This window comes from Pan troglodytes, chromosome 16 (assembly GCF_028858775.2).
Source record: "Pan troglodytes isolate AG18354 chromosome 16, NHGRI_mPanTro3-v2.0_pri, whole genome shotgun sequence".
Taxonomy (NCBI): Eukaryota; Metazoa; Chordata; class Mammalia; order Primates; family Hominidae; genus Pan; species Pan troglodytes.
Genome location: NC_072414.2, coordinates 36,029,154 through 36,055,767, shown reverse-complemented (window position 1 = coordinate 36,055,767; position 26,614 = coordinate 36,029,154). Strand labels below are relative to the sequence as shown.

General features: G+C 38.5%; 1 protein-coding gene and 1 pseudogene across 8 annotated transcripts in view; one reads left to right on the top strand and one right to left on the bottom strand.

Moving 5' to 3' along the window:
• Window positions 1-26,614, top strand: part of FRMD5 (FERM domain containing 5) — a 331,205-nt gene that overhangs the window by 123,926 nt on the left and 180,665 nt on the right. The gene's annotated exons all lie outside the window — the stretch shown is intronic.
• On the bottom strand, window positions 6,717-7,582 carry LOC107968608 (glyceraldehyde-3-phosphate dehydrogenase-like; annotated as a pseudogene).

The window sequence follows — 26,614 nt, the reverse complement described above, 5'->3', positions numbered from 1 at the left end:
TTCAAGTTGAGGAAACAGGCTCAGAGAGATGTGTCTTGGGTCACATGAAGAGAGAGGAGCAGACTACAGACTAGTTTCCAAATATGCCAGGCAATGGGATAGCAGGTGCCAAACATGTGATATGCTGTGCAGAAGAGGGGCCAGACCTTTTTTGGCAGCTTAAAAAGGCAGAACCAAGACTAACGTTTGAAAGTTACAGAGATGATTTGGGACAAAAATCGAAGGAACAACTTTCTAGCTATTGTAGCTGCCTAACATTGGAATGGATTGCCTTGAAAAGCAGTGAGTTACCTATCACTAGCTATGTTCAGGTAAAGGTTGGATAGGATGTTAAGAATGTTGTTGAGTGATTCCTTTCGTGCAGGAAATGTTGGACTACGTAAGTTAATTACTCTAGCCCCTTTTGATTATTAATAATAGCAAACATTTATTGAGCTTATGGAGCTACCATGTCAAGTGTGGCGTATATATCATCTCTTTGATTCTTATAATATTTGAGGAAGCTGAGGCTCCACAGATTGCTTATCTGAGGTCACACAGTATTGGTGAGGTGAGATTCAAATCTGGAGGTAGTTTTGCTAACTTATGTGCTATAGCTACAGATCTCTAATTCACATAACTATTAGTTAGATCCATTCTTTTGTGATTTGTTCTTTAAGCTTTTGTTCAAGCATTATTTGTTCAAGCATTCTGGAACAGAAGCAGACTCTCAATGAGAGGGCCTAGCTTGCATTAGAGGATCTGACTTTTTTTTTTTCTTATTTTTATTTTATAAATAAGGTTTTGGTCTGTCACCCAGGCTGGTCTTGAACTCCTAGACTCAAGCAATCTTCCCACCTTGGCCTCCCAAAGAGCTGGGATTACAAGCATGAGCCACTGCACCCAGCCCTGGTTTCCTATAGGTTTCAGGTATCATTAATTTACCCTTTGAGGCACTTATGCCATCACAGTCCCTTGAGAATAAATCCTCTGGAAATGGTTAGCCATTTGTAGTTCCTAAGCCATTTCAATAGTGGTAGAAGTAATATTAAATTACCATTTGTCATTAAGAGACCTTGTGTTCCCAAATCTCCTTACTTTGTATACATTTAAAAAATTTCCTTAGTAGTTATTATAATCCTCTTGTTATGAATATGAAAACTGCATGTCAGATTTTGATTTGTCTTGCCTCCCCCTTAACCTGAGCTATTTTTTTAAAATTAAACTGAGATAATTGTAGATTTACATGCAGTTGTAAGAAATAATACAAAGAGGAGAGCCTATGTATCTTTTACCCAGTTTTTCCCTATGGTAACATCTTGCAAAACTGCAGCACAATATCATAGTCAAGATACTGACATTGATGCAGTCAGGATGTAGAACATTTCCATCACCATGAGGATCCCTCCTATTGCCCTTTCATAGACACCTCTCACCCTCCCATCCTTGACACTTGGCAACTACTAATCCTTTCCCCATTTCTATAATTTAGTCATCTCAAGAATGTCATATAAATTGAATCATACCATTTATAACCTTTTGGGATTTTTTTCACTCCACATAATTTCCTGAAGATTAATGTAGGTTGTTGAGTGTATCAACAGTTGTTTTTTTTTATTATTGCTGAGTAGTATTCCATGGTATAACAGTTTGTTTAACCTTTACCTGTTGAAGTACATCTGGATTGCTTCCAGTTTTCAGCTATTATGAATAAAGCTGTTATGAACATTTGTGTAAAGGTTTTTGTGTGAGCATAGGTTTTCATTTCTTTGGGATAAATGCCTAGGAATGTAATGCTAGGTTATGTGGTAGTTTCATGTTTAGATTTGTAAGAAACTGCCAAACTGTTTCCCAGAGTGGCTGTACCATTTTACATTCCCACTGACAGTGTGTGAATAATTCAGTTTCTTTGCATCCTTGCCAGCATTTGGTGTTGTCACTATTTTTTATTTTAGCCATCCTGATAGGTGTGTAGTGATATTTCATGGTTTTAAGTTGCCTTTCCCTAATGCTAATGTTATTGAACATCTTTTCATGTACTTATTTGACATCTGTATATCCTCTTTGGTAAAATGTCTGTGTATGTCTTTTGCCTATTTTCTAATTGGATTGTTTGTGTTTTTATTATTGGGTTTTGAAAGAGCCTGGGCTTTATAGATATCAGTTTCAGCAATGTGCTATTCATTCCTTGACTCTGCCTTCCTGCCTTCCCAATACCTTATTCACAGTAACCCTCACATCTGACTTCTATCATGTGTTGTACCCTGAGAAAATCATGATTCCATTCTGAATAGATCTGGAACAAAATACAGGTCATCTAAACTTGCTAGCAATCTTTTCAACACAAGATTCACATGTCATAAAATTCGCCTGTTTAAAGTATACAAATCAGTGGGTTTTAGTATTCATAAAGTTGTACAAACATCACCAGTATGTAATTTCAGAACATTTTTATCACTGCAAAAAAGGAATCTCATACCCATTAGCAGTCACTCTGCACTCTCCCATTTTCCCATTCCCTCAGCCCCTGGAAACCACTAATCTGCTTTCTTTCTCTATCAAATTGCCTATTGTGGACATTTCATATAAACGGAATTCTGCACTAAGTGGCCTTTTGTGTCTGGCTTCTTTCACTTAGCATAATGTTTTAAAGATTCATCCGTACTGCAGCATGTATTAATATTAGTACTTCATTTTTATGGCAAATAATATTCAATTATATGGATATCCCACATTTTGTTTACTCATTCATCAAGTGATAGACATTTAAGTTGCTTCCACTTTTTGGCTATCATGTATAATGCTGCTATGAACATTTGTGTGCAAGTTTTTGTGTGGCTATATGTTTTCATTTCTCTTGGGTATATAGGAATGAAATTAATTGCTGGGTTATATGGTAACTCTATATTTAACTGTTTGAGAAACTGCCAAACTGTTTCCCAAAATGGCTGAACCATTTTATATTACCACCAGCAATATGTGAGAGTTCCAGTTTCTTTGCACTCTTAGCAACACTTGTTATTTTTTATTATGTCCATTTGTGTTTTTTACTATGACCATCCTGGTAGGTAAGGAATAGTTCACTGTGTTTTTGATTTGCATTTCTTTAATGATAAATGATGTTGAGCATCTTTACATGTGCTTATTGGCCATTTGTATTTACTTGAAGAAATATCTGTTTCAATCTTTGCCTATTTTTAAATTGCATTATTTGGTTTTTCACTGCTGAGTTTTAAGAGTTCTTTGTATATTCTAGGTGCCAGATGATTATCAGATATCAAATTTGCAAATATTTCCTCTCATTTTGTGGGTTGTGTTTTCACTTTTTTGGTAGTGTCTGCTATGGTCTGAATGTTGATATTTCCCTCAAATTTATATATTGGAAATAATCCCCAATGCTATAGTATTAAGAGTTGGGGCCTTTAGGCGTGATTAGGTCATGAGGGCTCCACCATCATGAATGGGATTAGTATGCCTATAAAAGAGGCTCAAGGGGCTTGTCTCTGCCCTCCACCCTCTGAGGATGCAGCAACACGGCTGATCCATGAGGAACAGGCCCTCACCAGACACCAAATCTGCTGGTGCCTTGATCTTGGACTTCTAGCTCCCAGAACTGTAAGCAATAAATTATACTGTTTATAAACTACTCAGTCTATGGTATTTTGTTATAGCAACCTAACACTGATTAAGTCAGTGTCCTTTGAAGCACAAAAGTCTTTACATTTTGAATATGACCATTTTAACTATTTTTTATTTGGTTGCATTTACTTTGGTGTCTAAGCAATATTTTAACCAGTGCTTTTTTGCTCATGATTATATCCCTCTCAATGTCTTTTCTAAGTACACCTAATTCATGGCATATACCTAGTCTCTCCCCAGTTCTCCATGCAAATGAGCTTGCCTCCTATTCTCTGAGAAAGTTGAGATGATTTGCCATAAATTCTTCAACTTCCTCTGTCTCAATAAGTTTCCATGTATTTTCACTCTTTTCCCTTTTATACTCTCTTTCTTTTGAAGTACGGGAATTTTCCTTTTCAAAATGAATACCTCCACCTGGTCCATTCCATCCCTCTTCTTCTTGGACTTTAATTCAGTGATTGATCTTTTTCTCCCCACTAGCATCAATAATATTTTGTTCTCTACTAATCTTTCTTTTCTGCCTTCATACAATCTCAGGTCTTTGTTGCCCCTTTAAGGAAAAGAACTGAGGGGGAGCTTTGCCCAATTTTATTTTTCCTTTAAGCTACCAACCTCTTTGACTCCTTCCCTTTACTTTTAATCTTGAAAGAGCAGTTTCACTTCGTCTAAAATATTGTAGTAATCCTCTCAGTGGCCTCCAACTCCAAAGTCTCCCCTTGGACTCCTCTTACACACTTTCCATCAGTTGAATCTTCCCAAAGTAAAGTTCTTATCACCTAACTCTCCTGCCTAAAAACTTTGATGACTCATTTAATATCGAGTTATCTATAGGACCTCCCAGCCTAATATTCAAAGCCCTTCATAACATGTTCTCTCAACTCTGATAGATCTGAACAACTCATTTTTCCGTGAACACCCCCTTGCCACTAGTTTCCTGCGTAATGCCTTTTCCCCAGAATGCCTGTCTTCCTTCAGTTCTTCCTATGGAAATTCTGTGTAAAATTTAAATGCCTTGAAGTCTCTGTTGATCATCTCTTCCCCTTCCACCAGAGGGCGCTCTCCAATCTTTGAATCCCTATCACATCGTAAACGACTGTGTGGCCCTTACTATTTGACCTCGTATTATAGCTTTTGAAAGTAGATTGTGAATTCTGTGAAGGCAGAGACTTACCTATCTGTGGACCTCTCCAGCAGCCATCCAGAGCTGGTAGAGCCAGTAGGTATTTCTTGAATTGATTTATTGAATTGAGTATTTCTTGAATTATTTTGATTTAAATTGAAAACAAGAACCTGGACACCTACATCTGTGGAGAAAAATCTTGAAAAGATAAAGCAGAAAACATGGGGTAGACAGTGGGAGGTGAAACTGAGAAGGTAATTTATGCTTTAGCTTTACAGCAAATCAGAGCACCTGGAGTTCAAAACCTCATTTTTCTGAATGTCAGTTTTGTTTTTGAAAAACAATCAGTGCATAGCATATTTACTCTTTAATCTCAAAACATTAAGAGTAAAAAAAAAAGTGGAACTGGTTGAGTAAAATGATATAAAGTCACCTTATCTGACAAACTGTATCATCTGTTTTGAATGAAGGCCCTAGAATTGTTGTGAAGGATGTCATGTTCATCTCCCAATTATGGAGATAAAAGGTAATGAGTGCAGGAACTTTGTAAAGTCTAAAGCACTGCATATAAGTTGACCTTTAAAGTTAAAAATATTTCTTACAAAATGTAGGTCAGTTTATATGCTTATTGACTACTGTTAGCTGGTTGGTAGGTGGTAGCAGTCTCTCAGCTGGCTCTTTAAGGATGGATGGGTCATGAAATCAATATCATGACCAAAATCAATATATTCTCAAGGATAAACCCAGTCCCAAACTTTTATATTAAAAAGTCTAAGTCAACCTGTGTACTAGATCGTACTCAACCTCCATCATATGCATAGTGTTATTAACTCTGTTGAGTGTTCAAATGACACTAAATCGATTAAATATTTACCTGTTTGGGTTGGGTGACTTAAAGTGATTTTGTTTTATTAACTTTCAGGTCTTAATAGGAAAATGATACTCTTCATTATTTTTCCTTCCTTCATTACCCTTCCTTTTGGGCTCTTTGAATTGATTTCTAAATTGTAAGTTCTTGAAAGCTGAGAAACTGTGCCATATATTTTTGTAAACCCTAGTCCTACCAGGACCTCTTTAGCATTATAATTATTCAGTAGTACCAATAGTGATAATCCTTAATATTTATTGAGTGCTTACTAAGGGGTAGACACTATACTAAGTACTGTATATTCATTATTTCGTTTAATTCTCATAGCAACTTTGTGAGTTATTTCAAAGGAAGAAATGAGACTTAAATAATTTGCCCAAGGTCACACATTGCATAGGTGGCTGAGCCAAGATTGGAACCCAGGTGGTCTGACTCCAGAGCCTGTGCTCTTAACCACTACACTATCTTCTTTAATAAATGTCTATTCTCAGTGATGCTAATTAGAACCAAGCTGTGTGCATGGCATATGTGCAGTGACATCCTGTCTATGTTTTTATTGTGTAATATACCCATGATACTGTGAGCCCACAGCTGGTGTCCATTAATGATAATGGTGTGGGAATTCAAAAGTAATTTCCAGAGCATCTTGAGTACAAGACATAATTTTCATTTTTCAGTGATCTTTAAATTCTGGGGCTTAAAAGGGACTTGTTATTTGGTTACCCAAAATAGTTTTCTTCCTTTTCTGAAAGTTGGATTTGAAATGGAGATAATATAAGACTACAGTGTGCTTTCTGATATTATTTCAGTAGGATTTTTTCACTTTTATTTTTTCTAAGCTCCTCTAAAGGGGGAGGTAGAGGCAACGTGTTTTGTTTTGTTTTGTTTTGTTTTTTTTGAGACAGAGTTCACTCTTGTCGCCCAGGATGGAGTGCAATGACGAGATCTCGGCTCATCACACCCTCCGCATCCCGAGTTCAAGCGATTCTCCTGCCTCAGCCTCCGGAGTACCTGGATTACAGGCATGCGCCACCACGCCCAGCTAATTTTGTATTTTTAGTAGGGACGGGGTTTCTCCATGTTGGTCAGAATGGTCTTGAACTCCTGACCTCAACTGATCCACCCACCTCGTCTTCCCAAAGTGCTAGAATTACAGGCATGAGTTTTACTGCATGTAGCCTGTTTCACTACCTTCTTGATGTCATTATATTTGCCAGGTTTCTCTAGATAGCAGATCAGATCCATGACTGACAGACACAGTGGTGGTGGGGGACATGGAAGATCATGCCAGTGACCTTCCTGTTCAGCTCAGGGATGACCTTACCCACAGCCTTGTCAGTGCCAGTAGATGCAAGGATGATGTTCTGGAAAATTCCACAGCCATTGTGCCATAGTTTCCCAGAGGGGCCATCCACGGTCTTCTGGGTGTCAGTGATGGCATGGACTGTGGTCATGAATTCTTCCATGATGCCAGAATTGTCATGGATGACCTTGGCCAGGGGAACTAAGCAATTGGTGGTACAGGAGGCATTACTGACAATCTTGAGGCCGTTTTTGTACTTCTCATGGTTCACACCCATTACAAACATGGGGATGTCGGCAGAGGGGGCAGAGATGATGACCTTTTTGGTTCCCCCGTCTAAATGAGTCCCAGCCTTCTTCATGGTAGTGAAGACACCAGTGGACTCCACGATGTAATTAGTGCCAGCATCACCCCATTTGATTTTGGTGGGATCTCTCTCTTGGAAGATGGTGATGGGATTTCCATTGATGACAAGTTTCCCATTCTCAGGCTTGATGATGCTGTGGAACTTGCTATGGGTGGAATCATACTAGAACATGTAGACCATGTAGTTGAGGTCAACAAAGGGATCATTGATGGCAACAATATCCACTTTGCCAGAGTTAAAAGCAGCCCTGGTGACCAGGTGACCAGTACAACTAAATTCATTTACCTTGGCCTTCACCTTCGCCATGGTGTCCCAGGGGTGCAGCTGGCCCTGCACAAGAAGATGCTGTTGTCAAACGGGAGGAGCAGAAAGCCTAATTTTCAAAATATTTATTTGAAAAATGTTTTATACATTGGTGGACTTTAGACTGTTTTATATTAAAATACATAAATACATGAATAAATTTATGCCAATAAATTTGACAACTGAAATGACATTTCTTGAGAGACATAAACAACCAAAGCTCACCCAGGAAGAAAAAGATAACTGAAGTAGCCCTATGTCTTTTAAAGAAATTTAATTAATGGTTTAAAATCTCAAAACCAAAAATAAAACTGTATTCCTAGATAGATTTACTTATATGTTGTACTAGTTCTATACAAACTCTTCCTAGCTGGCTTTTTTAAAAAAGAAGCTGACAAACTGAAATCATGTGGAAATGGAAAGAACGTAGAATAGCCAAAACAATTTTGAAAAAGAAAAGGCTGGAGATTTCACTCTCATTGATTTTAAATATAAAGCACCAGTAATCAAAATTATATGGTTTAGGCTTAAGGATAGATATATTCATCAGTGAAACAGAATAGAGAGTCCAGAAATGGACCCACATATATACAGTCAATTGATTTTTTTAACAAAGGTACCAAGAAAAAATTGGATATCCCTGTGCAATAACCTCAACCTTTATCATACTCCTTATACAAAAAAAATTACAGTAGTCCCTCTGTATCTGGGGGGGATTGGTTCCAGGACCCATTGAGGATACCAAAATCCCTTATATAAATGGTATAGTATTTGCATGTAACCTATGTACATTCTCCCATATACTTTTTTTTTTTTTTTTTTTGAGACAGAGTCTCACTCTGTTGCCCAGGCTGGGGTACAGTGGTGCAATCTTAGCTCACTGCAGCCTCTGCCTCCCAGGTTCAAGCAGTTCTCTGCCTCAGCTTCCCGAGTAGCTGGGATTATAGGCACCCACCACCATGCCTGGCTAATTTTTGTATTTTTAGTAGAGACGGGGTTTCACCATGTTGGCCAGGCTGGTTTCGAACTCTTGGTCTCAAGTGATCCGCCTGCCTCGGTCTCCCAAAGTGCTGGGATTACAGGCATGAGCCACAGCGCCCAGCCTGTAGCTACTAACTTTTGAAGTAATACTGATACTTCTTCAGAAAGACCGTGTCTTCTAGTTTTAATATTGGAAGTAACATCTCTGTGGTCCCCATGGTGGATACAGTATTTTGTGTGGTATACATATTCATAATCAACTTACTTGAGAAGGAAATTTGGGACTTAAATTTTTATAAACATGAACTTTTTAAAGTTTATTGCTGCCAAAAATGTTTATTGCAAAGTAAAAAGGCATCACCACACAAGAAAATAAAGTCTTTATTTACATCAGGAAAATAAATGACAAAATCACTGTGAAAGAGCATACAGACTACTATCTAAATATGTTGCAGCAAGGCTGTTCAGATTGTATTTCCTGCACTTGTATCTAACCTACGATTTCTCACATTTCCCACTGACCTCACTATCTGGAAGCCTAGCAGCTTTGTGCATCTCACAAAAGACATGGTCAGGAAGAATGAACTGTCCCTAGCCACTCATGTACCTGTACACTTCATTTGTTCAGCAAGCATGTGCATGCCGTCTTTGAAAGAGAAGTATTAAGTCCGGTATCAGAAAATGGTGGGGGAAAGTGATTGCTGGCCGTATTTCAGATTTAACACCATATGAGAAATGTTAATGCATCTCACCATTAGATAAGACCATGACAAAGGCTGGAAATTTAAAGCAAAGATCCTGCAACATTCATAACCACCCACCCCAGCTTATTTTAATGCAACGAGTAATAATAGTTTTTGAAAAGTTAACATTCTGATTCAAATGTCAAATGTCAAACTTTATGGACTTCGCTGACAGCAGCAGGTAAATTGGACTGGCATAACAAACTGGGATGAGTAGTTACACATTTATGGCCTATATCAGAAGCTCTAAACAATTCAAAGCATAAAGGATAATGATAATAGTCCAGCCAAAGGGCCAGACTAATAGTGAGAGACCACTGGCCGCCCTTTATTGCTAAAAAGCAGTAATCTTGGTGAAGCCTGGGAGAACCCCACACTTTTCTTTAGGACTGAGGCTGTGAGAGCATCCATGGACATTACAGTTTGTCTACTTTAAGCCCACACTGAAACCATAATCTCTCCCAAATGCATTGAAACTTGTCCCTGAAATCTGCCCCTAGATTTTGACTGTGAAGGAGTCAGAGTTAAGTAACTATGATATTTAGAAAAGCTGGAATGTCTAGGTTGTGGGAAGTGAGAGAAAAGAGAATATAATGATAAAATTGCATCTGTAAATCACATAGAGTAGGGAGTCAGGAAGGACATAGGATTTCCCCATTGATGTATCTTTGTGTCAAGAGCTGAAAAATGTAGGAGGGTACTGCCTTACTCTTCTGAGCTAATCAAAAGCAGCAGCAAGTACACAGTGAAATAAGATTTAGTTGTTAAGTGGCAGGGAAGAGTGTTACAGTTTGAAAGTTTATGTTGTATACTAGACATTATGTCTAAGTACTGTGGAGGAGAGACAAATATGAAACAGTTTCTTCCTGTTCACTGAGCCTATATATTTTTAAGGGATATAAAATGTTTGCACACAGGGGCCTGTCTCAGTTCCTCTCTTAGAGCTCAAGCCCTTAATCCAAGTATTCTCAGATTCAGATGTGAGGAATAAGTTAGTGTGCCAGGGATTTTTTTCCTTTTTCATTATTTTATGTAATTAAGTGGCTTCTCACCTTTTCTTTTTTTAGGCAGTCGTCATAGAATTATCATTTCTGCCCTCTTGTTCCATTATGGAATGAAATTTCTGTTGTCCTAGGTCATCAGTGCCTAAGCCATTTGGGGACTAAAAAAATAAGTGTGCTGTATAGTTGAGGATTTTATTATTTCTGCCCCAAATATTTTGACTTTAATTTTGAAGGGAATATTTGTAAGATGTACCTTTTTAAACAGAGAATGTCTATCTTACTTTAATCTATTGTTGATTCAAGGTCATGTTTAGGAATGTCAGTGTTCTGTGTTGTAGATATATATGGTGCAGGGCATGAAGCTGAATGATTTAATTTGTCACTGTAGAGCCCAGCACTGTCACAGCCCCTTCTCCCCTGGGCCCTTGAACTGCCTTGGTTTTCAGGCTTCTGGGTATCCACCTAGCGTGGATACTAAGGAGCATGTCCTTAGGCACTCTTTGCATGCTGTCTTCCCTCGCTGCCTTCAAGGGCTGCTTATGAGCTGGTAACTCTTTGTTGGATTAGGCTGTAGAATGAGTTTCTTTTCTCCCTCTTTTGTAACTGGCTTTCTTATGTGCCAGTGTCTGCTACTTGCAACCTTGCTGCCTACTCTGTCATCATTTCCAACCTCTGCTTCTGCTTCTAATCTCTGTTCTATCTGACAGCTCTCTCCACTTACCTTCTTGTCTTCTTCTCCTTTGTGTCGTACACATTGTCAGCAGATTGGAAGAAGGTTTTTCCTACAAATAGCCAGTGCAGCTCTTTAGCACTTTCGGCTATTTTTGTTGCCAGGTGTTCAGGGACTTGATCTGAAACTTAAATACTATTTTTTAAAAGGTGTTTCTGAATTTGAAACCAGGGATTTGTCCAGAAACCTGTCTCTATATAAATGAAGTTTTACTTTACCTTATAAAATATAGTGACCCTAGCTGGGTGCAGTGGCTCACACCTGTAATCCCAGCACTTTGGGAGGCTGAGGCAGGTGGATCACGAGGTCAGGAGATAGAGACCATTCTGGCTAACATGGTGAAACCCCGTCTCTACTAAAAATACAAAAAAAAATTAGCTGGGCGTGGTGGTGTGCGGCTGTAGTCCCAGCTACTGAGGAGGCTGAGGCAGGAGAATCGTTTGAACCCAGGAGGCAGAGGTTGCAATGAGCCAAGATCGTGCCACTGCACTCCAGTCTGGGTAAGAGAGCGAGACTCCATCTCAAAAAAGAAAGAAAGAAATATAGTGACCCATACTAGGAATATCTCTTGTTTTAAATAAGAGTAGAATAATTTAGTTTTTGTATTTATTATCCAGCATATTGGCTTGGTATTCTCAGATGTTTAAGGCCTAGAGAAAATTCTAGTTCTTCTATGAAGGCTTTCTTTACCCTTCTAGAACCTATGCAGACTCTATCATAGCATTTATTCACCTGGCCTTGAAATGTGCATGTTCTGTCCCTTAAAGGCTCTTTGAAATCGAGGAGGGGGTGGGAATCTATTTATATCATCTTTATATTTCCCTCTTTACTACAGCTCTTAAGATAATACCTTGTATATCATAGCTTTCTCCAAAATGTTCTGTTGAGTTGAATAATCCGCTCACTCCCAGGTCCCTTCTGTAGTTTGTGATTGATGCTAGTTGAGGGTTCTTCGCACCAAACGTGTCATCTTGCATTTGCTCACATTAAAACTTCTCTGCCAGTTGCATAGGTTCCTAAGTTTTTCCTGTTGTTTGTCCTCAAAGATCCTGGCTCTTTGTTGTTTCGGGAAATTTAGTGTCAAACAGAAATAAAGTTACTATATGCTTCCCCTTCCAGAGCCATTTAAAAGATAAAATCTTTAAAAATGCTCTGTTCTTACAGAAAAATGCCTATTTGTTCCTCACACATTTTTGCTTCTGAGCCAGTTCATTCCCCACAATAAAACAGCCCCATTTCTTCTTCTTTTTTTTTTTTTTTTTTTTTTTTGAGACGGAGTCTCACTCTGTCGCCCAGGTTGGAGTGCAGTAGTGCAATCTCGGCTCACTGCAAGCTCCACCTTCCAGGTTCACGCCATTCTCTTGCCTCAGCCTCCTGAGTAGCTGGGACTACAGGCACCCGCCACCACGCCCGGCTAATTTTTTGTATTTTTAGTAGAGACGGGGTTTCACTGTGTTAGCCAGGATGGTCTCGATCTCCCGACGTCATGATCCGCCCGCCTCGGCCTCCCAAAGCCCATTACTTTTAAAAAGAGCTTTACTGAGATATAATTTACACATCATACAATTTATCTATTTAAAGTACATAATTCAGTGGCTTTAAGTTTATTCACGGAGTTGTACAACCATCACCACAATATAATTTTAGAACATTTCATGACCTCCAAAAGAAACCTCATGCCCCTTAGCAGTCACTCCACAGTTCCCCAGCTTCCGGTCTGAGGCAAACCACAAATCTACTTTCTGTCTCTATAGATTTGCCAATGCTGGACATTTCATATAAACATAATTATACCTACCATGTGTGGTCTTTTGTGACTGGCTTCCTTCACTTGATACTGCTTGATATTTGTTTTTTTAAAATATTCTTGTATTTATAACTTCTCCTCAGAACAGATGTGGTCTTGTAATTCTCATAAGTCCTTCTGTGGCCTGGTTTTATTGGATTTGTGAGATTTGGTTAAGTTGCAGAATATACTGTTACACGTCAAATAACATTGGCTGCTGATGATAATGAAAATGGCCCTGTTTCAGAGCTAAGATTAGGTTATAGATGTATTTCATAAAGCTGAACCAAACTATGGATGTGGTCAAATGAATTGGGATATATAGGACTCCATGGTTTTCACACTGACCCATTTTCTAATGGGTTATTTGAGGCTTTGAGGTTTTTAATTCCTAAGGATCATAAAGCGCTGGAACTGGAAGGGACCCAGCAGTCATGAAGCTTAGTCCCTCTTCTCTAACTCCTATCCCATTTTACAGAATTCAGAATGTTCATTGTTCAAGATCAAATAGTTAATTAATAACAGAACCAATTATAGCAAAATTACAACTAATGTGTGTCGATTCCTAATCCAAGGTTCTTTACTTCCTTTTGGATTTTGTTGCTGCTGTATCCTGGGTTCTCTAGAAACAAGAGCCTGACTGGAAATTAAGTGAAGCTTTATTTGGTGGTACAATTTCAGAAGAGTAAGAGTGAAGGAAAAGAGATGAGAAGTGAGAAGCTTTGAGAAGCAAAGCAAGGCGATTAGATTACCATGTTAGCAATTGTGTCATGATGATCCTCAAAGAGACACAGCTGGTTATTCAGCAAGTACATATGCTTGACCATGTGCAATATCTCCAGATAGGATAGATAGAACAGTTCAGCCGGGCACGGTGGCTCATGCCTGTAATCCCAGCACTTTGGGAGGCCGAGGCAGGTGGATCACTTGAGGTCAGGAGTTCAAGACCAGCCTGGCCAACTTGGTGAAACCCCGTCTCTACTAAAAATACAAAAATTAGCCAGGCGTGGTGGCTACTGGGAAGGCTGAGGCAGGAGAACCGCTTGAACCCCGGAGCCAGAGGTTGCAGTGAGCCGAGATCATGTCGCTGCACTCCAGCCTGGGCAACAGAGTGAGACTCTGCCTCAGAAAAAAAAAAAAAAAAAGAACAGTTCATAAGAGCAAAGAGGGAGAGGGAATTTATCTGCCCATCTCCTCTCTGGCTGCTTGTTTCCCATTATCAAAGGTCAGTCATGGAGAGTGAACTCACAGTTCTGAGTGGTGTCATGCTGCCCTTCCATTTGGAAAGCCAGATTCCATGCCCTGGTGAAGGATTTCATCCAAGTTTGGAAGTGGTAGGAGAATCCATAAGCTCTGGGTATATAGTTAATTTGTAGTCAACAGGGAGGATTTCCTCCTCCCTCCTGCAGTGTCGCTGGTTGTCCTCAGGGATGATGAGACAATGGTGTGGAGGGAAACTGAGGAGGTGTTTAAGGGTCAATGAGATAATGGTGTGGAGGAGAACCAAGGAGAGGTGTCTGATACACTTGCCAAGAGAGTGCCCTTCCTAGCCTAGGTTTCTGAAGTCATCCTTTATGAGCATGATGACCCCTTCACTAGTGTATTTGAAGGAATTGCTTAAATTGACAGTCATGTTCTTTTTTCTAATGAGACATTTTTTCACACTGCTATGGCTGACACTCTTTAGAGTATTGAAACATGTAACTAAAACTGTCATTAGGAAACTTGTTCTCCTGGCCATCTCTCTTTTCTAGAAAAAAGAAAACACCTGGAAAGGCTTTTCAGAATTATAATTGCTTGGTACCTGGGTTTCTGTGTAGGTTGCCCCACATGCAGAGATTTCCTCAGTCAATTCAATTCTTATTCTTCTTTGCAGATGAACTGACTAGCCTATATTGAGATTTCTCCTGCTCTGGCTATTTAGAGTTTATTTTCACTGTATTTGCCCTACTCTCTTTCATTTAAATATTACTTCAGATTTTTTCTATCCTGGTTTGTTTATATGCTAGTTTTCCTCCTGGATATCTTTAATTTTTGGGAATCCCCCCACTACCTTGAATTTTAAATGCTTGTTGACTACCTAAATATAAGCTGGAGTATTTGTTCTAGGCCAAGTTGTCAGAAAGAATTTGGACAGTGGACAAAGAAGTAATTAAAGCTTTAAGTTCTTCAGTGAATAACTGCAAATGAAAATGTTAAAGTTAGTTGTTTGGAAAGGTTTGAAGATGAGAGAGAATCATATGTAGATTAATGAATAAGGGAGGAGGTTATTTCAATTTGGGGACAAATGGGAAGAAATACCAGGATAAGGAGGTAAAATGGTGGTTAGAAAATACCTGGTGTAGAAAATGAAGAAGATCACGCAAAGAAAAGGAGATGTATAATCATGACATTTATAGAATTAGAGAATCGTCAGTGCTGGAGGAGGCCTTAGAAATAATTTAGTTTAATCCAGTTAATGTATAGGTGAAGAAACTGAGGCTGAAAGAGGTTAAGTGACTTAAGGTCACACAATAGTTAAGATCAGAGGCCAAGATTTGAACTGAGGCCTTTGGATTGCAGATGATTGTGCCACATCTACCTTGTACCACAGAGTACCACAGCTACTTTAAGAATGTTTCATATTTCCTTTCCTGAAGAGTTATTTTTCCTATTTGGTGGCTTTTTCATAGCAATAATTGGTAAAATTTAAAGGACTTGATTTTTAATTTATTTTCAATGTTTTAAAATGCAGTGCATAGTAAAGCTTGTAGTGTGTATAGTGACTTTATGTTGACTGTATAGTGTCAGTTACAGGGCTTCAACAAGCAAATGAGATCCTCTTAGTAGCTGAGGATAGTGCTAATCATTTAATAAAAGCACTTTAGTAGTTGGTTTTGTCGTAAAAACATAGACTACTATCTAAACCCAAATCAAGTTATAAAACACTCCAGTGTTTTTCTGGAGTCCAAATAATTGTTCTTGTGTTTGATCCTTCTACAGTGCTACTACTAGTCTATAAGGTGCCAGAGTCATTAATCCTGGGCCAAGTAAAAAAATAAAATAAGACACAAACAACTTCCACCCCAGCTACCCACCCTAGCTCCTGGTCACAAAGCTTTGTGAGAGAAGCAGGCCTGCATTTCAGATCCTATAGCCAGGTGCCTTTGAGCAGTGCACAAACTGTGCAATCTTAGGAAACAGCTCCACTCTTTTTTTTTTTTTTGAGACAGAGTCTTGCTCTGTCACCCAGGCTGGAGTACAATGGTGCGATCTCAGCTCACTGCAACCTCCATATCCTGGGTTCAAGCGATTCTCCTGCCTCAGCCTCCTGAGTAGCTGGGATTACAGGCGCATGCCACCACGCCCAGGTAATTTTTGTATTTTTAGTAGAGATGGGGTTTCACCATGTTGGTCAGGCTGGTTTTGAACTCCTGACCTCGTGATGTGCCCGCCTCGGCCTCCCAAAGTGCTGGGATTACAGGTGTGAGCCACTGCGCCCAGCCAGCTCCACTCTTTTGGAAGCAGATCCTTGTGTACCTTTCATCCTTGTGATTCTGGTATTACCTTTTTGAAAACTGACATATCACTCACAGTTTTATCCCAAAGAGTTTACATATGATTAAAATATGGGTAGACTCTAATTAGAGGATTATTAATATATTCTCCAAAGAATAGAATTAGCTATAATTCTGTAGAATTATTATAGCTAGAATAATTCTATTCTTTGGCGGACAACCCCTATGAAAATAGCATTCAGTTGATGATTACAAGCTGTTAAACCATTCTTTGTATTAGATGTTTCTGCATTCACTCAAGAATCAGTTTCTATAATCAAGATGTTATTTGTTGTGGAATTAGTTAATGTGTATTTGAAGAGACTCTAGTAAAATCTGACAGGTTTGGGATTTTTATGGTTGTAAACAGTTGTTCCAAATGGCTCTGGAGAGCGGACGATTGCAGGGAAGATAATAGGATAGAGGTTGGGATAAAAGCTGCTCCCACACCCTGATGCTTTCTTCCCTCAATGCCTCATTTTCACCTGTGGGCCAATGATTAGGAAAATGAAATAACATTAAAACAACACTGTTTGTCATGTTATTAGTAGCTGTTAATCCTTTACTATAACTGCCAGAGATTTTGTGTTTTAAAAGACATAAGTGATCATATATACATTACATAAAGGAGTTGAACATGAGAAGGCACACAACCATAGATATATTCCATAGGAGTGTTTTTTATAAAATGCACAATTTCAATGCTTTAAAGGTTGGGTGCTTACAGTTTGCTATTTGCTTTCACACATGTGATGACGTTTAATCCTGACTATAATTCTATGAAATGGAAATTATTAATCTCATTTTGTGAATAACTTGACTTGCTCAGTGCCCCTTCTTTTCATATTCTGAATTCTTTCCTAAACTATCTTATCTGTGCTTACAGCTTCAGTTACCATCTATAAAATTAGTAACTATATCAAATTTATATTTCTCACCCTGAGCTTCAGTTTTTTTATATCTAATTATCTTGTTAGCCTTTCCATTTGGATCTCTCAGAATGAACTGTGCTCATGGACTTCCCTATCAAACCTGATCCTCTTACAGTGTTTTCTTTATTAATGAATGACATCATCCATCATCCATCTGATTGTGCAAAACTAGAAACCTAGGTCTTGCCTTAAGCCATCCTTATTCTTGTCTCATATCCAGTATGTCACAGAGTCTTCTCAATTTTGCTTCCTACATAACTCAAATCTGTCTGCTTTTCTCCATCTCCACTGCCACCGCTCCCATCCAAGCTCTCTAGCATCATCTTTTTCTGCTATTCCAGTAAAAATACTAGTATTTGGGCTTTTCACCCACTCATATTCATTCTCCACACAGCAACCAGAACGATCCTTGCAAAACACTAATTTCAAGATGTCACTACCCATCCCACCCTCCTTAAAACTCTAATGAACTTTACTTCAAGAACTTCCCATTGCTCTTAAAATAAAGACTAAATCTTTACCATGACTGGCAAGGACTACTGTGGTTGCTTTCCTTCCATGTTCATCTTTTGCCAGTATCCCCCTAACTCTCTGAGCTTTTTAATGTACCACATTCTCTCCTGCTGCAAACTTTTGCCTTCCCCTTGTTTGAAGTTGTTTTCCTGCTCTAAGTTAGTTACCTCCTATTCCATCTGATTTTAGCTTCCTCTGGGAAGCCTTCCCTGACTCCTAATCCACAACAGATCAAGTCTCCCTGCAGTATTATCTCATAATATCATCTACCTCTTCTTTGTAACACTTAGCACAGTTACATTGTTGTAATTATTTGTGTGATATTTTAAAAATAGCATGCATCTCTCTTACCAGACCATGGACTCCCTCATGACAGGAAGTGTGTCTCATTTTATGTCCTGTTACATCCCCATCACCTAGGATACTACCCAGCACATACTAGACCCTCAATATACATTTGTGAATGAATGAACAAATGAATTCAGTATTCTCTAAGGCCCTTTCTGGCTCTAACATTCTATGATTCTATAAGGGACAGAGAAGTATACCACTGGATAAGTATTAAATGGAGTGTAATTTTTCACTGTGTTTAAGAAATGGTCATGGTGTCTTTTGTTGGGACTAAAACTGATATATTAGAGTGGGGCTTCCCAAAATCAGAGTGAAAGGACTTCTGGTCTCTAATATTGTTCCTAGGCACTATCTCAGGGTGTCCTGAGAAATATTTTGATTCTGGAAATGGAAACAAATGTTATGTAAAAAGAAGTGGCTGTGGAAGCAATAGTACCCAACTAGTAACAAGTACACCTTGCACTTGGCTCTTAGATTCAAATACCATTCTCAGGTAAAGGAATGAAGGATCCTTAGAGAAATGGCTGATTCTCGGATGGGGACAGGAAATATACAATATAGGCCTGAAGCATCTTATAGTGCCAGACAGTAAGTGCTCAAAAGAAACACAATGGTTGCGTATGTTAAAGGGACACAGGATCCAACTGAAAGAGCTCCCAATGGTCAATGCCAGAAAAATTTGAGCAACAAAATAAAGTAGTATTGCATTGTAACCCAAAGTATAAAACCAATATACATAAGTCCATACTGATATAAATAAAAGTCTGAATAAATTGGAGAGACTAGAAAAAGCTATAATAATTGGGAGAAAAGACAAATCTCCCATGAAGAAAAATTCAAAATAATATATGTAACTACTTTGTTCTCAAGGAGGTGGAGCACAACTCCTCACTCCTTTAGTATGGGCTGTACATAGTGACTTACTTCCAAAGAATAGAGCACATAAAGAGGAAAAAAAAAAAAAAGAGTTAACTTTACAGTGGAAAATTCTGACAGACACTGCCTTAGCCAGGCAATGAAGATCAGCATTAACAGTGATAAATGTTCATAGTATTACCCTTGATATGATGTGATAAAAATGGCACTTTATCTCTGTAGTTCTTCCTCCCTATAAGTTCTTCCTCCTTATAAAAACCTATAAGCTCAGTTAATCATGAGGAAAACATCAGACGAATCCCCACTGAGAGACATTCTACAAAATACTTGACTAGTACTCCTCGAAACTGTCAAGATCATAAAAAAACAAGGAAAATCTAAAAAACAGTAACGGCCAAGAGGAGCCTAAGGAGACATGACTACAAAATATATTGTGAGATCCTAGAATAGAAAAAGAGCATTAGGTTAGAACTAAGGAAATGTGAATAAAGTATGGATTTTATTTTAAAATAATCATATTGGTTATTGTGACAAATGTGCTGTACTAATATAAGATGTTAATAATAGGAAAGGAAATGGTATCAGATATATTGGAAGTCTGTACTATGTTTACAACTGTCAATCTTTAAAACTGTAATATCTTTAAAACTGTTCTTAAGTAAAAATTATTTAAATGTTTTTTTAAAAAGTGACTGGGCTGGGTGCTGTGGCTCATGCCTGTAATCCTAGCACTTTGGGAGACCAAGGTGGGCAGATCACCTAAGGTCAGGAGTTGAAGACCAACCTGGCCAACATGGTAAAACCCCATCTCTACTAAAAATACAAAAATTAGCCGAGTGTGGTCATGGGTGCCTATAATCCCAGCTACTTGGGAGGCTGAGGCAGGAGAATTGCTTGAACCCAGGAGGCAGAGGTTGCAGTGAGCAGAGATTGCATCACTGCACTCCAGCCTGGGTGACAGAGCAAGACTCCATCTCAAAAAAAAAAAAAAAAAAAAAGTGACTGAATGTATACACTAATTAGGAGGTGAAAGATGGAAAGAGTTTAACAGGGCTCTGGAATTTCAGGACCAGTGAGAAATAGTCAATTTAGGATCTAATTATTTGCTTTGTAGGTTTATGTATTGCCCATTTGGGGTAGATTTAGGAAAATATTTTCTAAATTCAAGAAAAAAAGGCCAGGCTGGGCACGGTGACTCATGCCTGTAATCTCAGCACTTTGGGAGGCTGAGGCAGGCAGATCACTTGAGGTCAGGAGTTTGAGACCAGCCTGGCCGGCATGGTGAAACCCCGTCTCTACTAAAAATACAAAAATTAGCTGAGTGTGGTGGTGTGCACCTGTAATCCCAGCTACCAGTGTGGTGGACGCTGGAGATTCACTTAAATCTGTGAGGCAGAGGTTGCAGTGAGCTGAGATTATCCCACTGCACTCCAGCCTGGGCGACAGAGCGAGACTTTGTCTCAAAAAAGAAAAAAAAAAAAAGGCCAGTGTGCCTCACACCTGTAATTTGGGAGGCTGAAGCATGAGGATCACTTGAACCCAAGAGTTCAAAACCAGGCTGGACAACATAGCAAGACCATATCTCTACCAAAAAAAAAAAAAAAAAAAAAAAGGGAGCCAGGCATGGTGGCATGTGCCTGTAGTCCCCAGCTACTCAGGAGGCTGAGGTAGGAGGACAGCTTGAGCTCAGGAGGCTGAGGCTGCAGTGAGCCATGGTCACACCACTGCACTCCAGCCTGGCCAGCAGAGTGAGACTCTGTCTCAAAAGAAAAAAGAAAAAGAAAAATACTCTTTAGTTATCAGATACTCCTCACGCATAACTTCTCTATCATTTTTTTCTTTCTAGTGTTTTGAATTTTATTACTTGAGCTGAAATATTCTAAAGATGTAACCACTCTCTTTTTTTGCACACTGCTTAAGATGAAAAGAAATCATTTATATGGAAACTAGAATAGCTGATATTCCAGACTAAGGTAATAAGCTTCTGCATTAATAATTCATAGATGTAATTTTTGTGAAAGATATGGTTTATATTAATCTTCTGGTGTTCCTAAATTTGATTTTTTAAAAAAGTTTATTCACTAAACTAAAATTTATTGTGGTCATATACAGGGTGATCTAGGGGTCAGGAAGGTTACTTGTACATAGATCCTGCCCACAAGAAGATTATTGTTTAGTGCTGGAGACAAGACATGTTTGTAAACAACTAAATCATAAAGTAGAGGGTTATAACTTCCCAATAAAGATGTTGATAAAATACTATCCAAAATCAGTAATGGAAAAGATCATTCCCAATTGGAGAACTCTGGGAAGGTTTCATAGAGGAATTAGTAGGTTGACCTAGACTTGAATAATTTCAGATTCCTCTAAGTCAAGAGTTATATATTATTGATATATGTACTTCCAGCACATAGTAGGTATTAAATAACATTTGTTGACTGACTGAAGGATTTTAAATGCAAATGGAGATGACAGAAAGGACAAGGAAAGATATTCTAGTTCTAACTATTGCTTCTAACAATGTTGTATGAAACAAATATCTATTCTATCTTTTTTCTTATTGATTCCTCATTTGATAAATGAGTTAATTTGATTATGTCACTTTCCATTTTTACATCTCAACAAATACATTATTTATAAATAAATTGTTTGCAAAGGCTTTTTATAGTGACTTTTTGATGGCTGGAATATGGAATGGAGGAGCAAAGCCAGCCCTTTATTCACTAGGGTTACTCTGTTTTTTAAGGAGCCCACTGTCCAGCTTAAGGTTTATTCGGGTTACTTATACTCTTGTGTGCCTTATTTCTTTAAGCTACTTTGAAGCTTGTGGAAGTATCGGTCAGATGGTGGTACAGATTCCAGGAGAAGTAAAACTCAGTCAAATGAGTGGTCTACTTCTTAACAACTCTGGTTAGAGGTCTGGTTTGGGAGCCAACTCTGGTTAGAGGTCTGGTTTGGGAGCTTAAAACTATGTTTGAAATAAAGATTGCATATCATCTGTGGATTTCAGTTGCATGGGCTATCTCCCTCATTTCTATGGATAACTAAGACATGGCTGGTAGCACATGCCAGCCATTTTTAGCAGGGTTACCCTGTTGGTTGCACTATTGCAATTTGTTTTTAAATTGACCCAACTTTTAAATCTGTAGGCAACAGCAATAATGCATGCTGCCTTTCCGCCAAGAAGTACAAAGTGGCTTAGCAGTGGATTTGTAGGTATATGATTATATTCAAAATTAGTGTAGGTATGAGATCAAAATCATAATGAGGCCGGGCATGGTGGCTCACGCCTATAATTCCAGCACTTTGGGAGGCTGAGGCAGCAGATTACTTGAGGCTAGGAGTTCAAGACCAGCCTGGCCAACATGGCAAAACCCTGTCTCTACTAAAAATACAAAAATTTGCCAGGCATGGTAGTGAGCACCTGTAGTCCCAACTGCTTGGGAGGTTGAGGCACAAGAATCGCTTGAACCTGGGAGACGGAGGTTGCCATGAGACGAGATCACACCACTGCACTCCAGCCTGGGCAACAGAGTGAGACTCTATCTCAAAAAAAAAAACCAAAATAGCTAAATTGGACTTCATCAAAATAAAAAACTTTGTGCTGCAAATGTCACCAAGAAAGTAAAAAGACAACCCACAAAATGGGAGAAAATATTTGCAAATCATGTAACTGATAAGGGACTCATATCCAGAATGTATGAAGAACTCTTACAACTCAATAATGAAAAGATAGCCCAATAACAAAAGGGCAAAGGATTTGAATAGACATTTCTCCAAACAAGATACAAAAATGGCCAATAAGCACATGAAAAGATGTTCCACATCATTAGTCATAGGGAAAATTAAAATCAAAACGACAGTGAGATACCACCTCATACCCATTAGGATGGCTATAATTAAATGGATAGACAAGCCTTGCTTGTGAGGATGTGGAGAAACTAGAACCCTCCTATACTGCTGGTAGGAATAGAAAATGGTATAGCCACTTTGGAAAACAGTTTGGCAGTTCCTCAATAAGTTAAACTCTATGTTTATAGAGTTACCATGTGACCCAGCAATACCACTCCTAAGATGACAACCGAGAGAATTGAAAATAGATGTCCACACAAAAATTTGTTAATGAATGTTCATAGCAGCATTTTTCATAATAGCTTAAGAGTGGAAACAACCCAAATGTCTATACACTGAGAAAAGGATAAACAAAATGTGGTATATCCATGTAATAGAATATGATTTTGCAATAAAAAGAAAGTATTGATACATACTACAACATAGATGAAGCTTGAAAAAGTTATGGTAAAACCCAAAGGGCCACAAGTCGTATGATTCCCTTTTTATAAAATGTCCAGAATAGGCAAACCATTAGAGACAAAAAATAGATTAGTAGTTGCCAGGCGTTGGTAGGGATTAGGAAATGTGTTGGCAGGAATGAGAATTAGCTAATGGATACGGGGTTTCTTTTAGGAGGGACAAAAGTATTCTAAAATTAGATTGTTGTAAACATATCAAAAATCACTGAATTGTGCACTTTAAATGGTGAATTTTATGATAGGTAAAGTATATCTCAATAAATCCATTTTTGAAAAAGAATTGTTTGTCATAGATGTTTGTATTATAAAATTTATTGATCTTTATGGTAGGGAAAGGGTCACCCCACCAACACATAACATTTAAAACTTTCCACAGGCCTAGGAACATTAAGCTAAAGGACAAATCAGACAGCAGGCTAGAGGGCACCCATGTCTGGCCTAGTAATTGGTCAGAGGAAGTTTAAACAGTTTTTTCTTTTTCCCTCTCCCCTCCTTTCCCCTCCTCTCCCCTCCCCTCTTTTTTGAGACAGTCTTGCTCTGTCGCCCAGGCTGGAGTGCAGTGGCACGATCTCAGCTCACTGCAACCTCTGCCTCCTGGGTTTAAGCGATTCTCCTCCCTCAGCCTCCCACATAGCTGGGATTACAGACACCCGCCACCATGCCCAGTTAATTTTTTTGTATTTTTAGTAAAGACGGGGTTTCACCACGTTGGCCAGAGTGGTTTTGAACTCCTGACTTCAAGTGATCCGCCCGCCTCAGCCTCCTGAAGTGCTAGGATTACAGGCATGAGCCACTGCGCCTGGCCTTAGTTTTTTCATTGACTAACAGTTGAATTATTTCCTAAGAGGACGTCCTCACAGTAAAGATGATACTGGCATGCTAGACCTCTACAGCAAAATCTGAATTAATATCTTCTAAGAATGGTTCCAGTTGGTATTCAGTGTAGAAAAGTTATAGGATAATCTTTTCTTAGGCTATGTGGATGTCTAGTTTTTGATATTTTCAGATTAAGGGAAGTTGAACTTGGCTATCCTTATATAACTTCCAAATGTATTACATTATGTATTGTGGTGTTTCCAAGAATTTGCAAACACTAAAATGTAAAAAGGTTAGGAACTGCTTAGAAAAATTACAGTGACCATTGCTATTCTTGGAAAAGTAATTACACCAACATTGTATTTTAATTCCAGAGCCAAAAAAATGTGTGGCAGAGTCAGCTAGCAAACACCAGGAAAGCGGCTGTGAAGGAAGATTGAAATTTAAATTCATATTAGCCTCTTGAGCCAGTATTTTTGTGCATGGCCCATTGTACTTTTCTATTTGCCTTGAGTTGGCACTGGACGTTGAATAAACCTTGAAGACATAAATGAAAATGCGTATTGGTATGGAAATGTGTAAGGATATGGAAGTGTCCTTGGTGCAATAAAGCGCATAATGCATTTTCTGTCATTTGTCATCAAAATTATTTTTTCACTTTGTGTGGCTTGTCTACTTCCATTCTTGCTGTGAGGTATTAGCACATTTGTAGCTATTTATTAATTCCCCTTTTTATTTTCTCTTGAGTTCTGTCCTACTTGTTCCTTATTCAGGGTTAAATTTAAAATGTTCACGTCTTTTTCTTTGGGGAATATTTAAGAAAGGAAGACTACGACATCACTCCATCTTCTTCAATGAAAGGAGAACTTCATTCATTCATTCAGGAATTATTTGCTGAGTATGTACTCTGTCCAGGGTATTATGCTAGGTGTTGGGTGTTTCTAAATTAATCAAGGAGATGACTGCAGAGCTGATTTCTAAGGTACTGTTTAAAGTAACATTTCAGTGCTGTGCATAATGATAGCAGCAAAGAGACTATACAACCGTAGGTCAGAAGAAACAGAATAATTCCACTGAACTATCTGTGACAGAGTGACAAATGACAACAGATCTTGTTCAAGCCCTGATCATGAGCTGAAGGAATAACTGCATTTCCTATTAGTCAGATACTGCTTTGACCTGATATTAAAGTCAACTGTTCTCATATTTAGGATACAACAGCATTGTATTCACTTATCAAAGAGAATGGGTGACAAATACTACATTTCTCCTTTCTGCTCTTCTCCTTCTGCCCCTTCCTTACACTCTGAATGCCCTTTCTAACCACTCCTATCATTTTGTTTCTCCTCCTCCTATATTACTGTACTGTCTATTGAAGAATAGTCTTTATTACTAGTTTTATTGTCAACTGATGTTTCTTAATAAATCATCTGATCTTCCATGTTGAATTTATACGTGCATATACAAGTATGTACATAGGCATAGTAAACTTTTCCACTTTCCCCTATTTTTGCTTTTTTAAATTGATTCTTGTTGATGTGGGTTGATCAGCCTTTTGGTATGAATCATTTAAGTGTAGTCAAGATACTCCAGAGAGGGGAAGTGAATGTCAGAACTTAACAGCCATTTCTCTTTCGTTAGAAAAGAGACAGCATAACAGGAAAATGAGTCCTTGCCATAAATGCCATGCTCAAAAATCTAAGGTAAATTGGAAAATATCTAGGACAAATGGTGGAATTTGCTAATTATTTACTTCCTGGACACATCTGACTGGGTAATCCAAGATAGACTGAAATTGACCTAATTGAATTTTGTAAATTATTGAATAAGAATACACTTTACACTGAACTGAACATTTAGTTATTTTTTCCCACTAACTCGTGAGTGTAGGAAGGAGAGTCAGATTAGTTCTAAATGAAATGAAGAAATTTTATTTTTCTCTCCACATCTGAGTTATAGTGTGAGTTGTGTGTCACAGTTTTATTTATGGGGAACTCAGAGGATGTATAGTCTTTAAAGCAGTCTGGGACAGAAAGCTTAAAAAGGAAATGAACATAGAACATGTCATATTAGGGAAACAAAGGGAATGAGAATTTTTTTTTTAATACTTTAAGTTCTGGGGCACATGTGTAGAACGTGGAGGTTTGTTACATAGGTATACATGTGCCATGGCGGTTTGTTGCACCCATCAACCAGTCATCTACATTAGGTATTTCCCTAATGCTATCTCTCCCCTAGTCCCCCACCCCCTGACAGGCCCCAGTGTGTGATGTTCCCCTCCCTGTGTCCATGTGTTCTCATTGTTCAGCACCCACTTATGAGTGAGAACATGCGGTGTTTGATTTTCTGTTCTTGTGTTAGTTTGCTGAGAATGATGGTTTCCAGCTTCATCCATGTCCCTGCAAAGGATATGAACTCATCCTTTTTATGGCTGCACAGTATTCCATGGTGTAT